A 17,858-nucleotide genomic window follows, 5' to 3' on the forward strand; every position below is an offset into this window, starting at 1 on the left:
GAACACAGTTTAACTGAAGGACATAAAGTTTTATTTAAGGATACATCCATCATTACCAAGAGCACCAATTACTGGACCAGGATAGTAACCGAATCTCTTGCCATAGTTCATGAACCAAACAACGTTAATAGAGACACTGGATTTCAACTCAGCCCCCTGTGGAACCCGGTCATCAGTACCACTGCAAAGAAAACGACACACAAACATCCAGATAGCCCTCAGCCAATCAGTACCACGGACTACGGAACATAGCCAGCCAACAAAGCTCCAGTCTTCAGAGGGAATGCGCCAATCAACCACCAGCATTTTCAGCCAATCAGGAACAAGCATTTTCGCCAGTCCAGAGTATATATTACTTACATCCGCTGATCTCTACATAATTGCCCTGATAATGAGAACGCTGACAGTTCTCGAAACGTTGGCCTATTCACCAGTTTTCACCTGGCTGATTGCCCGAGAAGAACTTTATCGCAACAGGTATAAGTTGATCAGTTGATTAAATAATGATATTAAGCACCAAAAAAGGTTGTTTTAGCTTAGATTTTTTGGGGGGCCTGGCCCCTCCACGACCCCACATAACTCCGCCCATGCCCTTTTGCCCTCTTTTATTTCCCTCTTGTTGGCTACATTGAAACAATCGTACCACTACCTTAAAGCTTCCTCTCTGCCCTACAGAACGCACCATAAAGAGTTTCAATAGAATAATTAGAGAAGCTATAGCTGCGGCACATCTGTTGACTTTTGCTTCAGAGGCGTAAAATGTGTCAACATTTCTTGTGTATGACGACAGAGAATTGTTCTTTCTCTCTTTGAATGGAAGCCAGCAACTTCACGACTTCACTTTATCTTCTCAAGAACTCAAAGAATTGTTTTAGGTGACTTGTACCCATATAGCGGTAGTGGTGCTAGATACAAAAGATTTTGAAGTTCGGTTAGGGATCTTTTTGCAAATTTTCACTCCTACATTTCCCTCAATAATTTCCCACCCATTGGCAACAGTGCAATGCAACGTACACCACAAAATAGTCAGATCCATTTTCTAAGAAGCAAGCCCTTAACCATATAAATCGAATGAATGTTTTTTGAGCAATAAGTCACTAACTGAAAATGTAGGAAAACGCCAAAAGTGACCTGGGTCCGAATGCAATAATCACACAATTTTGCTCCTATAGGTACAACGAAACAAACGATTTCCAAGTTACGAGGGCTTCGACTCAAGTTATGTTGATTATTTGTATAATCTGCAACATAAATAATAGTTGCCAGAAAAAAAACAGACATTTGAAAAACACGAAAAAGAACGATGTTTTTTATTGAAAATAAAATTATCATTATTAATGAAACAAAAGGTAAATATATATATATATATAAAACATTATCACCACATAGTTAATAAATGCCAACTCTGGAAAAAGTTCCAATGAGAACGGGACGTTATAAAGTCTTCTTGAAAAGTGCATGAAGAAAGAAGACTACTGAACGTGATACCAGAATGAAAAAGAAATTTACTAGGACACAGGCTGAAGATGAAGTAGCTTTAAACGATAATATGGAAGAATTTGATTCTGCAAGGAGAAAGAAGGTATCATCTCGGTTGGAACTTTGATTCCTTAACAGAAATCCAAGGCACAGAATAGAAATGGAAGATTGCTTTGCTGTCAGGTCCTGTCAGAATGGCGGAACATCGATGATTAAAGTAAGGTTATAGTAATGGTCATAATTATATACGTAGAATTTGATTTCTTCATCACGATAAGTAGTAACATTCTTTCTTTGGGTAAAAGAATTAGTATTATTTATGCAATCGTATTTACAAATTTACATTTTTTTTGAGCTGATACATGGAACGTGTTGGATATGGAACATAGAACGATAATTTATTACTTTTATTAGTAGATTATACACGTTACTCAGAGCGCATTTTAACTCTGAAATCTTTTTGTATTTAAAATCCTAATGTTCTTAAAATATATAATCCTAATATTTAAAACATACGTTTAAAGTGGCATGCACCGTTTTATGACGACCGTATACAGTCGTCATATAATTTTCCATGCTTTCCCGACTCTTCATGCTTCAGACTGCAGCACCGCTTATCAATAATAAACTTCTCCTTTCGTAAATTTAAATTCTGTTCCTCATGCTCCTCACGTTCCAAGTTACCAGAAAATCTAACTTGAAAAAGAATGAGCTGGTAGCCATAGAACTTACGATTAAAAAAAAAAAAAAAAAAGAATAAAGTTTTAATCCAGGTACATTCCGCCTGTAGCGTTTCGATCGGAGGCTATATACGTATATTGCTGACAGCGAATCCATGGAAACGGGATTGTCGCAACCGACGCGACTGTTGGTACTCTTGCCCTGCTGCTTGAATGTTTTTTATCTTTTCATATGAGGGAACAGAGAAAGCCAATTAAAAGTCTGCCCGGGCACAAGTGATCTTTGATTTTTTTTTCTATCACTAACTCTTCATCTCCCTTAGAACGTGCTTGTGATTTTATTCAGAAGCAAGTATTTTGTTGATAGGTGTTTGTTACGTCATACCATGAAGAATAGAGGCTATGAATGACACAGGCTACCACAGTTATCCGACTCCGTCCATGAAAGCCATGTGATCAACTTATGTTAGTGCTAACATTTTCTCAGAACCTAATAGGTCAATTGTAAAAAAATCAACAGTAGGAATATGATTTCATGTAGATTACGATATATTATAGTTTATATCAATAAATGGGCCTCGGACGCTGGGCGTCTCATTTTTGATTCATTTACTGAACCGATTAAAAAAACTCTTTTAGCTACTGTACAACAGCACATCATGCGTATACTGTATAATGTGTGTCACAACTTCCTACACGACGAATAATTAAACTCAGTTATATCTCATAGATAAAAAAAAATGTGAATCGTTTCTTTGGTCAATGCTTTATAGCAGAGCCTGGTGTGTCAGAGTGGATGACAGTGGGTCCAGGATCGGAGTGGGTCACCCTGAAAAGTGACATTATATTTGTGCTACTGAAAAATTTCAGATTCGTGTTCAGCGCTTTCGAATCTATAAGATCAGTATGGTTTCAGTTTTAATATAATATCTAGTCACGCCACTGAAAAACATAGCTCAGATTCGTAATCTTCACCTTTGAAACTTAGACAGGGGTACTATACAAACAATGAAATTTATCATAATTAATCACTTAGCCCCATCAAAAGTTATTTTCTAATCACGCCTATGAAAAACAAAGGGTAGATTCGTAATCAGTGCATTTAAGTCTATAAGATCAGTATTGTTTCAATCTCTTAAATTTTTTGTAGGCAAAGAGCTCTAAAACAACGTTTATTATTTTAAAATTTTAGACCCCTCCAAAACACTGACTTTCTAGACATAGCACCAAATAACGTTCATATTTGTAATGAGAACACTAGAAAATGTAAGATATAAATTGGTGTTTAGTTGCTGGAAAACTGTTTTATCGACGTTGTAATTTATCAGAGTTTTTCGCTTCCTCTCCCAGAAAAGTGACTTTCTAGTGCCGCAAATAAAAATAAAGACTAGATTCGTGATCAGCACTTTCAAAACTACAACTTGTGTCTGGTATATCCACTCCAAAATCTTTTGTAGATAGTGATCTCTGAAACGCAGGATGGTGATCTCTGCAGCGCATTTATTATTTTTCCTCTCGAAAAGAGTTTTCTAACAAGACACTTATAAAGAAATGTCATGTTTGTAATCAATGTCTCTGAATGTATAAAATAAGCTTATTTTAATTATCCCCGAAAGTGATTTATAAACAAGGGAGCTATAAAATGATGTAAGTTATCGTAAATTTTCGCTTTGGCTCATAAATCAGACTATTGTGCTTCCACTTAAAAATAAAGTTCATATTTGTAATCAGAGGGATCGAAAATGTAATATATGTTGAATTTCCGTTGCTGGAAATGTGTCTTGTGGATACCATAATTTATCGTATTTTTAATTTTTTTCCCCTGCTCCTCCAAGTGTCTCTCTAGTGACGCAACTGAAAAAAAAGGACAGGTTCGTGATCAGTAGTTTCAAAAGTATAATGTCCGTCTGGTTTCATCCTTCACCAAAGTGTTTTGTTGACACTGACTGAAACACAACAGATTTTTACTTTACAGGGACCTCTGACAAAATATATCTTAATTTTTCTGTGTTCTACCATTTTCCAAAAAGAAGGTTTCCTATAACCGTCACTACTTACTTTCAGAGTCTGAGTCAATGTGTGGGACAAACTGACTTCAGCTAAAATGTTCTTGTATATACGCCGGGATTTTACCGGGTAACACAATGAGAAGTCAGTCCCTCAGCCCATCTCAACCACTTATTTATAACCCTAACGCGGGGCTCTAGAACCTTTTCGGGAGTTCATGCCAAAATTTACCAAATCTATGATACATAATTCTCTCACGTGCCAACCATTTTTTCCCAGGCGAATATAAAGTCCAGAGCTATTTGGCGTTCTCGACTATTGCATATACAGGGTGAGTCAAAAGTCCTTGGACACCTGCATAAGTTAAAAAATCGACTTGAGAAGTAAAAAGTGATGATGGGAACAGAGGTTTGATGAGGGGCCTCAACGTTTGTGACCGCCATCTTCACATTCGCCATTTTGGATTCAAGTCAATTTTTTAAAATAGGAAGGGGAATGTATTACACGTCAAATAATACTAGCTTAAGCTCAGGAATTTAGTGGTGTAATTCTATCTATCTTTTTTCTATCTTGTACAGTTTAGAAGTTATTAATGTTCAAATGTGGGAAATGACCTTGATACTGAATGCTACAACACATGTTCTACGTGTTGTCCATCCCGTGCAATGCACAACTATAGTCGCCGCAACCATTCTGACTGCACACGGAGGATAATATCTCCTGAAAGTTGGTGACAGGCTTGTTGGATGCGTTCCCCCAGGTGTCTCAAATTACGGATTGTCTCAACATACACTATCTGCTTAAGATGTCCCGATAGAAAAAATCAAGAGGCGTTAAGACAGGGGATCTGGGCAACGGGACCACGGCAACCAATACACTTTCCTGGCAGTTTTTCATCCAACCATTCACGGACACCAAGTCCATAGTGTGGAGGGGCTCCATCGTGCTGAAAAAAAGATGGAAAAATGCCGTCAGCGTTCAGTGTGACAGGGAACACATGATCCTGCAGCAACATCAGATACTGCGGTGCAGTTAAGGTGTTGTAAATGAAAAATGGCCCAATGATGCGGGTGTCCCGTATGCCACACCACACCATCATTTTCGCTGGACTATGTTCTCGACTCGGGTCAACCCAGTTCGGATTTGAGTCACACCAGTATCGACAATTATGTCGATTAACCTCCCCGTTCAAAGTGAAATACGCCTCGTCGCTGAACAGTATACCCTTGGGAAACGCAGGATGCAGTTTGTGTTGTTCAGTAGCCCACATGCAGAACTCCAAGCAGCGATCGGGGTCATCCTCGTTCAGCTTTTGTTGCATGTGCAGCTTGTAAGGATTCCACTGATTGACATGCAATATCCGGACAACGGAGGATTGGCTTATTGCACATGCTAGGGACACATGACGGGTACTTCGTTTAGGACTTTTCACAAACGACGGTACAACCGCCGTTGCAGTTTCCTCATTGGTGGCAGTCTTTGGTCTCCCACTACGTGCCCTATCCTGAACAGAGCCAGTCTCCGGGAATTTGGTGATCACGTGAGCCACGGTGCTGTGCGATACCGGTTCTCTGTCTGGGTGCCGTCTGTTGTAGTCAGCTGCTATCGTTCGGTAGCTGCGTTCCCCCGATATAAGGATGATGTCGAACTTCTGTTCACGTGTCAGACCCATTTTAGATCATCTGGAACAAAGAGAGCTGGGTCAGTATCAAGGTAATTTCCTACCTTTGAACATTAATAACTTCTAAACTGTACAAGATAAAAAAAAAACAAATTACACCACTAAATTCCTGAGATCAAGCTAGTGATATTTGGTGTGTCATACATCCCCTTCCCATTTAAAAAATGACTTGAATCCAAAATGGCGGATTTCAAGATGGCGGTCTTGAATGACATACACTCCTAAAGTTGCGGCCCCTCATCAAACCTCTGTTCCCATCATCACGTTTTACTTCTCTCGCCGATTTTCAAACTTATGCAGGTGTCCAAAGAATTTTGACTCACCCTGTATTATACGAAACTGCCCCTATCTAATCCAATTAGAGATTACTAAACACTCTAGCCTTGAAAATGATTTTCTTTTACACTTGGATATTATAAACTAATTTTTGCATTCATTATTTATCTAGGCCTAATAAGTGGATTTCATAATGACACTACTCAACAAGAAAAACGTATATGAATTTGTAATTTCAAAATATTTTTGTGTTTAAGTTATAGTGGAGTCGTTAGGTTTGATGGAACTAATAGTTGTTAATATTCTTTGAAATGATAAAAAGACAAATCATATTGAATTGAATTTTTATTTGTTTCGTGTTTTTAAGAAACGAAGCAATTTTCAATTAACTATATTTTTTCTTTGTTAATATTACCTATGCATGTACAAGTGTCGTCTCATACTCAGTAGACCTACTAATGATTTATTATTATTTATTTATTTTTCACTGACAACCATCTAGAAATTTAGGAATCTCAGATGTCGGCTAAGAATTCTAAATAATATTAACAAAATTTGTTTCACGTGCCAGAAACAAGTAATGGACATACAATGTTTGACATCAAGGGTTGCTCACCCCTGCGCTAGAGTAATAAAAAGAGTAACATTATAGATACGCCAAGTTTACTTGGGAAGTTTTTGTCCCGAAATAGTGCTCTCAAATGTGTCAGGACAGAGCAACTGGGGTCATTGATAGTGTCGGGTCAGACTAACTCGTGTCACTGGTCGGGTCGGATTAAGCAACTCAGGTCACGGGTCGAGTCACCCCTACACCTTATGCAAAAACGATGTTATACCATTAATTTAAGACTTCTTTTAGCTCTTTGCGTAAGGTAGTTTAAGTTTTACAGGTATTTGAATGATCGCAGAAGGCTCGGGTTGACCCGACCAGACCCAAACAAATCGGCTCATGGGTCGGGTTGTGTAACACTAACTTGGTCACGGCAAAAACCAAAAAAGCTTTGAAGAAAAATTAAAACATTTAACACAATAAACTTTCGAAAGCAAATTCACAAACTACCATCACAATAGAATGGAGTAAATCTCTAAGAAATATAAAATGTGTTGCGTTGTGGCTAGAGAAGTTCGCCCGGTGGACTGCTAGTGTTAAGATCGCTTTACCGGCTTCTCCTTAATTGTGCGATTACACAACACAAAAAAGAGATGACGTCATTTTCTAGATCAGCATAAAGCATGCATGAAACAGGTTCGCCAAGGACGAAAATAGGCAGATATAGTATGTGTAAGTCGTTTGCCAGCACCTATAATTTAAGTACCATTCCAATATTAACTTGGGAAGATTTAGAAAGTCAATCTGGATAGTCTTCCGCGTTCTTGAATAGCATATGACTTCCCAAATGGAAACTTCCCCCACTCCTCCGAAGCCATGTCTTAAATTTGGTATTATTATTATTATTATTATTATTATTATTATTATTATTATTATTATTATTATTATTATTATTATTATTATTATTATTATTATTATTATTATTATTATAGATTTGCGAAACAACTATTGAATACTACAATGTCCAAAAGAGACATACACGATAAGCACATATGTTGTCAAAACAAAGAGAGAGCGAGACATGAAGTATGCAGGTTGTGAGGAGAGAGGGGTAAGAATATTTTTTTTTAAATATGAAGCTTTAGTGTACGCAGATAAAAACTCGCAGGGCCTTACATATTCTAAATTGGGTTAAATCATCTCGGGGACAGTAAAAGTACTGACCTCAACGGATCAGATCACGTCAAGGACCAACCTGACCCGACCTGTGACCCGAGTTGCTTGTATCCGGCCGATCTGTGACCGGAGTTGCTCTGTCCCGACCAGACGCTTTGAGAGCACTAGAAAAGCTTCAGTTCAGGTATTACTATGTAATGCATACAAAACCATGTGGGTGTGTAGAGGATATGTAATCATTTGAGTATACCAGGGGTACCCAATCTTTTAAATCTTGAGTCTCACTCCTTAGAACATGTATATTCCTAATTCATGTCGCCGACCTCTCTTCGTTTTGATAAGATACGTCCTTATCGTGTGACTCATCTTGAGATTGTAGGATTCAATAACTATTTCTCAACTCTATAAAAATAATAATAACATTAATAATAAGTTCGAGTACAAAAATTGCAATTTCCAAGTCAGTGGCGTACTTAAGAAGGACTTCCGAACTTAGCCCCAACTCTCCCATTGAAATTTAATCACATTTTTAATTTTGGGATTTGCATTTTTTTTCAGGCCATACAGCCAAACATCTGTATCTGAGTAAAGGCACCAAGTAAGCTAAGAGGATGGGCCTTATCATAGACCGGTTTTATTCTCAAAGTCTTGATCCCCATGATAACTAATTGCAAGTAGTATAATGATTTGATGAGAAACTAACAGTGAGTGCTACACATAGCAGCTTTAAATATCATCTTCTATCAGATTCCGTAAGCGATGGTTTTGATAAATGTTATGTAATCCATACCTACCTGTAATTGACAAATACATTGCACCAAAATATACAATAAAATTTTTGCTTCACCAGGCGTGATCAAAGTAAATGTGATCAACAGAGATCAAGTACCGGTGTCAAGAAACAGTTACCAACGAATATGATACTTTCTTGAAGAACATTTCGACTGGCGTCTGCAAGATGCACGATTCCGAAGCGAAGTCTCCTTCATTATACATGTTTTCATAATGGGATGCAAGCCACTTCTTTCAATTTTGGATACAACTGATTCTACCCTCCCACCAGATTAATTTACATTGTAACGAGGATTTGATAAAGTAACACAAATCTATATGATAGAGTTTTAGACACTCTATTTAAAAAAACTTAAAGTAGCTAGACTGCATGTTTTGCAGTACGAGGGTTGCTATATATATTTCTGGCCTAGGCAACACTAAGTGTTGCCAGGTGCAATCTGACATTTCCATTGGAAAGTTTGACATTTTGTAGCATAAATGTACTCAGAACTTTTTGACTTACGACAATTTTTTTTTCTTTTACAGGTACTTGAAGAAATCAACTTGGCAAAAAAATGGAATTAACTCGTGAACATTTTCGTGCGATCATTTTTCACAACTTTCGACGTGGATTATCACGACAAGAGTGCATCGATGAACTTAAATCTTTGTATGGCGACGAAGCACCATCCTATAGCACTGTGAAAAACTGGTACAACGAATTCAATCGTGGCCGACGCTCGCTCAAAGACGAATTCCGTGAAGGTCGTCCAAAAACAGCCGTTGTGCCAGAAAACATCGATGCCGTACGTGAACTGATAATGCAAGACCGTCATGTGACTTACCGTGAGATAGAGGCATGCCTAGGCATTTCTTCCACCAGCATACATTCGATATTGCATGAACACCTGGCCGTAAAAAAGGTTTGTTCTCGTTGGATCCCGCACAATTTGACAATCGCTCAAAAGAAAGCTCGTGTGGATTGGTGTAAAGAAATGCTGAAAAAATACGATCGCGGTGCTTCAAAAGACGTTTATAAGATCGTCACAGGTGACGAATCATGGATCTATGCGTATGAGCCCGAAACAAAACAGCAATCGACCGTGTGGGTCTTCCAAGACGAGCCAAATCCAACGAAAGTTGTTCGTGGAAGAAGCACTTCGAAGCAAATGGTCGCCTGTTTCTTCGGCATAACTGGTCATGTGGCGACTGTTCCGCTTGAGCAACGTAGGACGGTCAATTCTGAGTGGTACACCACCATTTGTTTGCCTGAAGTCTTCGGAGAAATTCGAAAAATGAACAAGAGAAGACGAATCATTGTGCACCATGACAATGCGAGCTCTCACACATCGGCTCAAACCAGCGCATTTTTGACCGGCCAAAACGTCGAAGTGATGGGTCATCCGCCGTACAGCCCTGACTTGGCACCCAATGACTTCTTTTTATTCCCACACATCAAGAAAAAAATGCGTGGTCAACGATTTTCGTCGCCAGAAAATGCTGTTGAAGCATTCAAAAACCATGTTTTGGAGGTGTCTCAATCGGAGTGGAAAAAGTGCTTCGAAAATTGGTTTGAGCGCATGCAAAAGTGTATAAATCTTGATGGAGAATATTTTGAAAAACAATAAAACCATTTTCGTTGATAAATATTCGTATTTTCATTATTAGGCCAGAAATATATATAGCAGCCCTCGTATAGTCTTGATCTGGTCTTTCTAAAGAAGCAAAAATATGTGTTCCTCTGTTTTGATTTATTTCTGTCAATTTGCATAATTAAAATAATTGGCAAGATATTGTAAATGCAAAAGTTGGTACCTTTGTTCATTAAAGGGTTTCATAATAATAGTGTAGTAAAACTTATGGACTGTATACTTCGGGTTTCATAATCATATAAAATGAGTAGATTAGATCGTAACTATGAAATAAAAATGACGACTTTTTTCTGGAATAATGGAAAATCTCAACAGATTTTTAATCTGACAATGTGTTAGAATTTTAATCAGATAACATTCCGATTTCCCAATTCTCTTTGTGTTTAAGTATAAAGGTGATTCGTTATTGTGTTTAAGTATGTTATAGAGATGTCTGGCTTTTATTTAACATTCCTATGAAAGTTTTAGCTCCATCCTTACCTTCATCTCCAACGTGATCTATAAAAATCCCATTACTTTTTACAATACAATAACAGAGTCCAGATATTTTTTCGTATGCTATTTCAATATCTTTATAACGCTCACAACAACTCATAACATTACGCAGTATTCATTGAAAATTAGCATAAATAAGAACCAGCAATTTCATCATATATGGGTAATTCTCAAATGTCACATATGTATTTTTTTTTTTTGCATTTTTATTTAAAGATCATCGTAACTAGATACATGTTTCTCATGTTTATCTAATGAATCTTATGAGAAAACATTAATAAAGATCTGTCAGATAAATATCTGCGCCTTCTTCATTTAGTAATTTGGCAACTAACAAATCTACTTATATTTCTAATCCAACAATAATGTGTTTTAGTTTGTTCTTTTAGATACAATAAATTTGCATGTTTATATATTTTATATTGGGTAAAATATAAAACGTACACCATACATTTTCTTTATGTTTATACACGTTCATGGATATATCAAGTCTTCTTTCAATTTTGGGAATGTCACTTAATTTTAGTGGACATTTCTTTTTTACTTTTATTTCAAAGTACATAAAAACATGCTTTAATTATGAGAGTCGTTTTGGATTTTTTTCAAAAGGATGTAATGCAGATGCAACTGAATATAGAAAATATTTTTACATCTTTGTTCTTTACATTAATAACAGCTTGTTTCTTCCTGTTTTTACTTGGTAGGTTTATGCATGATGGTTCTTTATATTGTGTATACTCCTCAAGTGTACATTCAAGTTATTTAATGTTCATAAGTGCCCAACCAGAACCTCTAGCCTGTAAATCATCCATTCTTGTTCTTAGTATTTCCGTAGCATTAGTTACGAATTATTTACGTTGGTTGAATTGTAAACCTTTTTGTTATCAAATTTAAAGTAAAAGTTCTGAATTTATTTTTCTTTTCGTATTTTGACAACTTCTTGAAATATTAAATTTTAAAGTATATATTTCTTTAAGCTTCTATCAAAGCTATTTATTAATGCTTTTGATGTCTAACCAATATATTGAACTAGATGATAACATTCCTTTACAATTTGTTATAAGTCACCAATCTTCTGATCTTAATTTAAATGGTGAATATTGGAGTTTTATATCAATTGGTAGTGATTCAGTTTATACTTTATGTTCTTCAAAGATCTCTTCACGAAACGAAAAAAAATGTAATTTTTTTGAACTTTTAGGTTTAAGTTCATCAAATATGTTATTTTTAAAATGGAAGTAATTTTAAAGCTTTCTTCCTCTTTAAACATATAGGCTTTAGTTATTCAAAGATCTTTTCTTTAAAAGGGATATGTTCTACAGTTTGTGACATTCCTTAAACGTGTGAAAATAATTTTTCTCCTATTAATTAATTTTTGCTTTCCTCAATCGGGAGTAACCTTTAATACTTATCTTCGCGGACTGGTTCCAATTGATTGACAGAATGTTTATTATAGTTAATCTATTATTTATTATAATAAACAAAATTCTTTTTACAGTTTTATTTTTATGGCTGTTATGAAATAAAATTGTTCTACAGTGTAATAATGTTATATATTTAATCTAGTGTTTAGCTTCTGATTTAAAACAAAGTATATGCTTTGAGCATCCATTACTAGTTTTAAAAGCTTCATATATCATTAATATGCTCATTTTCTTCGAGTCATTCTTTACTTTTTCAGTATCTTCATTATTTCGCAGCGACGATCCACGATGGCCACATTTCCGTTTTGTAAATTATAACACCAGCAAAAGAGTCATGACGAAACTCATAGGAAACAAAATTACTCAAACAAAATATATTAAATCGTCCATATGCATGATTTGTTTATATTCAAGTTAGTTAAGAACACTAACAAAACACCCCCTATGGACCGAACCCTCTATCACTAGGCACGTGTCCTTCTGACTTCGCAACGGAAACGTTGAAAAAATAACGCTTTTTGAATTGAAAATCATAGAGCTCTTAATTTAGCCGACAAGACAAACCCCTATTCTCGTGTTCTAGGAGGTGGCCGTGAATAGCTTCAGAAATATCGCTCTCATGTGGGATACTATATGTGTGAAAACTTGAGCTAAATCGCACCTTCGGAGACTCTCCTCCTATATAATTTTAACGGAAATGACTTGGGTCAATGAAAACGTGGTCCACGACACACCGTAACCACGATGATTGACGATCAAAGTGGCCAATTGACAAACCATGATCCCCTACTCACAGTGACATACCCACTGCCCTCTATTAAGTACTCTCACCCACTGTCAATAACTCCGAACCACCAAAACTCATCCTTATCCACTCTGACTCATGATCCCCGCACACCTCTCCATTGACTAAAGAGGTTATACTTGTAATAAAACAGGAATGTGAAATCATTACTCATACGGAGTTTAAATGTCTACGGTGAATCGCTCAAGACTGCTCTGTTACAATATCGGCGGATCTGACCTTTACAATATACAATGGTAAAGTGTTTGTCATCTTCCATATTCCGATATAATTAAATTAATCATACGAGGGGGGACCCAAAAAACGGGAATTGTGCTGCAGTGAGGAGGGAGAGTGGGGAAACCCATTGTTGTACCAGTTGTCCGGTACGATCACGTGCGTCAGTGTGCGAAGTTGTATCGCTGTGAGTGAATTGTTTCGATCTTAAAAGTTTGTTTAGTAAAACAAATTTTTCCAGTTCGGCGAAAACGTGATGGCAGATTATCGAGACCAACGGGCGGCTGTGGAATTTTGTTTCCTGTTGTGGAAATCGGCCGTGAAAACTACTGTAATGTTGAAGACTGCTTATGGGGATGCTGCCCTAAGTAAAGCCAGAGTATATGAGTGGTTTGCACGTTTTGAAAATGAAGAAATGTCAATTGAAGACCAACCTCGTTCAGGACGCTCCTCAATGGCAAGAACTGACGAAAACGTCGAAACATCAATGCCCTTGTTCGTGAAGACCATCACCGAACCATTGCTCAACTCTGTGAGATGTCTGAAACATCGTGGAGTTCAATTCAGAGGATTTTTTTAGAGGATTTGTACATGAGAAGGGTTGCAGCCAAATTTGTCCCTCGCCTTCTCATAGACGAGCAAAAGGAGTGTCGACTTGAAGCATGTTTTGTACTTCAAAATCAGCTCAAAGAGGAGCCTGACTTTTTTTGCCAAGGTGATTACTGGTGATAAATCGTGGTGCTATGGCTATGACCCCCAATCAAAGCAGCAATCAAGCCAGTGGAAGACAAATGTCTCTCCTCGTCCCAAGAAAGCTCGCGAAGAGAAGTCACACATCAAGACAATGCTCATTTGTTTCTTCGATTCCAGAGGTGTTGTGCACGCGGAGTTCGTTCTTCCGGGTCAAATTGTTAACCAGGGGTTCAACGTGGAGGTTTTGAAAAGATTGAGGAGAGTATCCGGAAGAAAAGGGCAGATCTTTGGCGCACAGGTGAATGGTTCTTCCATCATGACAACGCTCCGGTCCACACCGCGCTCTCCGTAAAGCAGTTTTTGAACAAAAACGGCATGACAACAATTGTGCACCCACCTACTCACCCCCAGACAGCACAATGCACGTACAGTATCCGTATAGTACATGTACAATTGCACGGATGCAACATGTGCATCATCTGTATAAATGCACGCCTGTAAATGTGATACACATATACATCACAAGTCCTATTCAACATCTTCACGTGCACAGGACATGTGCAATACACACGTACACGTCCTGCACAAGTGATATATACCTACCGCGCAGGTGATTTACATGTAGTGCACAGGTGATTTACATATAGGACAGCGGTGATTTACACATAGCACATAGGTGATTTACACGCAGTTCTCAGATGATTTACATGTACTACAAAGGTGATTTACACGTAGCACACAGGTGATTTACATGTAGGACAGATATGGTTTACACGTAACTCATAGGTGATTTACACGCAATACCCAGATGATTTACATGTAGGAAAGAGGAGATTTACACGTAGCACATAGGTGATTAACATGTACGACAGAGATGATTTATATGTAGCACACAGGTGAATTACACGCAGCACCCAGGTGGTTTACATGTACGAAAGAGATGATTTATACGCAGTACTCACAAGGTAACCTTCCAAAAATGATAGTTGCAGTGAAAGATGTGGCCTATGCCAATTGAAAGAGCTGTAACAGAGATAAGCATTCCCAAAAATTTAGCTGTCCATAGCAATAGGTTCAAGAAATATAAGGGTTGGAATTCGGGAAACAACAAGGTTGGACAAGGGAAAAAGTGCAAATTCCGCAAAAAAAAAGGGGGGGCATGGCCAAATACAATGCTCACAAGTTATGTATAGAAAGAGACTTGTCACTATAGGGAACAAATGAAGGCCACCAGTGGGGTTAACAGTACTGCCAACTGCAATGAAAAGTACATGTTTTGCAAAGAGCATTATATGAAGTGAGTGCAATATTCAGTTTCAACCTGTCATGTAGAATATAAGATATGGCGTGTATAATCAGTGCTACAATCAAACAAAAGAAAATAAAAAAACAGAAGTACGAAAAATACGGAAAGACGAAGTTGGCCATAATGCGCCACATTTGATCACGAGCTGTGCATATTAGAATGCGCAAAACAGGAAAGCACCAACTATGTAGGAAACCAACGTACCTAGAGTCGAAAAGAAAAGCGAGTTCCAAAGTTGGCAACAGTGGCCATGAAGATGCAGGCAAGTCTAATATAGTTAGGCCACTCGCTTCACAAAAAGAAAATTTCGGCAACAGGCATCACTCGGAATGCATCAATGCTAGAGTGATTGAGGCAATGTCAAGTAAGGGAACATGAATTTGTTGGGTTGAGCCAACAACCGATAATAGAAATAGTGAACATTATGTCATGGTTGGGTCGTATGTGGGAATATACATGCACGTCCATATTGTACGTGCAATTGTTCGATGAGACAATGGTCCAAACAGAAGATACATTTGCAGTGAGCACATCGGAATACTGCCAATCCGTCACACATGGTACAATGATCGCCTGTGAATGTCTCAAAACAGTACTCTAGAGGTGTCGGAACCTTTGGTGGTCTTTCTATCAAATATCCACACATGTAGAAAACAAACATAATCAAAGGCTTGATCTGCTGTGTGTTGGTGTCTGCAGTACTATCACCGCCTATATGATATATCCAGAATGTCCCACCTAATTCTGCCACTGAAATAATTTCAAAGCGAAAAAAATGTGACATCCAGTTGTCCAGGAATGAATCCATGTCAGCGGGCGACAAACGTCTATAAGATGCAAGTGCCTCCAAGTACCACATGATAGGGTCCCAGGGGCTAACTTCAAAATTTCAAATACCACCATCGGTCGAGTTATATTTCTTTCGATAAATCTTGGAATATGCAACAACGCATATCAGAAATATTTTCTATATGGGATTTCAAAATGGCCGCCAAAATATATGCTTGGTGATAAGGAGAACGTGCATCTTTGGCGGCCATTTTGAAACCCGTGCATCATATAGCAAATGTTTCTTATATGTGGTGTTGTATCTATCCATAGAAATATCATCCGCCCCATATTCCCATTTGAAATGTTGCAGTTGACCAATCGAGCCTTATGATGGGGCCCTTGGGGACTTGCTCCTTACAAAGTTTTCTTGGCCCTCGACATGAGTACATTCCTGTGCAATTGGATTTGCAACATCTCTTTTCGCTTCGCAAGAATTTGAGATCAAAATGTTCGATGCCATGTTAAGACACAACATATATTTGTGGCGGCCATTTTGAAAAACATACTTCATATAGCAAATGTTTCCTATAGGTGTTGTTGCACATTCCATAATATATCGAGAGAGGTACCACTCGGTCCCTGTTGCCATTTGAAAGTTTCAAGTTGGCTCCTGGGGTCCTATTATGGGGATCCTGGGGGCACTTGCTTCTCACAGACTTTTATCACCCCCTGACATTGGTACATTCCTGCACAACTGAATCCGTCACATGTTTCTTGGTTTCGCAAATCTTTCAGGACACAAAGTTTTGTGGGACACCCTGTATATTCACACATACGACCCAACCATGACATAATGTTCGCTATTTCTATTATCGGTTGTTGGCTCAACCCAAGAAATTCATGTTCCCGACTTGACATTGCCTCAATCACTCTAGCATTGGTGCATTCTGAGTGATGCCTGTTGCCGGAATTTTCTTTTTGTGAAGCGAGTGGCCTAACTATATTAGACTTGCCTGCATGTTCATGGCCAGTGTAGCCAACTTTGGAACTCGTTTTTCTTTTCGACTCTAGATACGTCGGTCTCCTGCATAGTTGGTGCTTTCCTGTTTTGCGCATTCTAATATGCACAGCTCGTGATCAAATGTGGCGCATTATGGCCAACTTAGTCCTTTCCGTATTTTTCGTACTTCTGTTTTTTTCTATTCTCTTTGTTAGATTGTACCACATATTGTACACGCCATATCTTATGTTCTACATGACAGGTTGAAACTGAATATTGCATTCACTTCATATAGTGCTCTTTGCAAAACATGTACTTATCATTGCAGTTGGCAACACTGTTAAACCCACTGGTGGCCTTCATTTGTTCCCTATTTTGGCAAGTCTCTTTCTATACATCACTTGTCAGCATTGTATTTTGCCGTGCCTTTTTTTTTTTTTTTTTTGCGAAATTTACACTTTTTTCCCTTGTCCAACCTTGCTGTTTCCCGAATTCCACCCCTTATATTTCTTGAACTTATAGCTATGGGCAGCTAATATTTTGGGAATGCTTATCTCTGTTACAGCTCTTTCAATTGGTATAGGTCACATCTTTTACTGCAACTATCAATTTCGGAAGGTTCCCTTGTCAGATCACTAACATGTTGGAAACAGATGATTTCCTCATAGTGCAGAAGTGATATAAAATCATATTCGCGATGCAATGAAAAGAAACAGAGTTTATATATTTGGTGCCTTACGCACTAACACAATTTATAACACCAAAGTTTTTTTTAAGGTTACTGGGTTAGGGATTGGTACTTTAAACTTTATTTATCGATTTTCATTACAAAATGGTATGCTTTTAGAGTGTCTCCTAACCCTAGCTATTAAA

At 37.8% G+C, this 17,858-nt stretch overlaps 1 protein-coding gene across 1 annotated transcript in view; it reads right to left on the reverse strand.

Annotated features, from left to right (window-relative positions):
• LOC145681635 (uncharacterized) overlaps positions 1-17,858 on the reverse strand; it is a 566,147-nt gene that overhangs the window by 250,916 nt on the left and 297,373 nt on the right. The gene's annotated exons all lie outside the window — the stretch shown is intronic.

Source organism: Thermobia domestica, chromosome 3 (assembly GCF_964235325.1).
Source record: "Thermobia domestica chromosome 3, izTheDome1.hap1.1, whole genome shotgun sequence".
Classification (NCBI taxonomy): Eukaryota; Metazoa; Arthropoda; class Insecta; order Zygentoma; family Lepismatidae; genus Thermobia; species Thermobia domestica.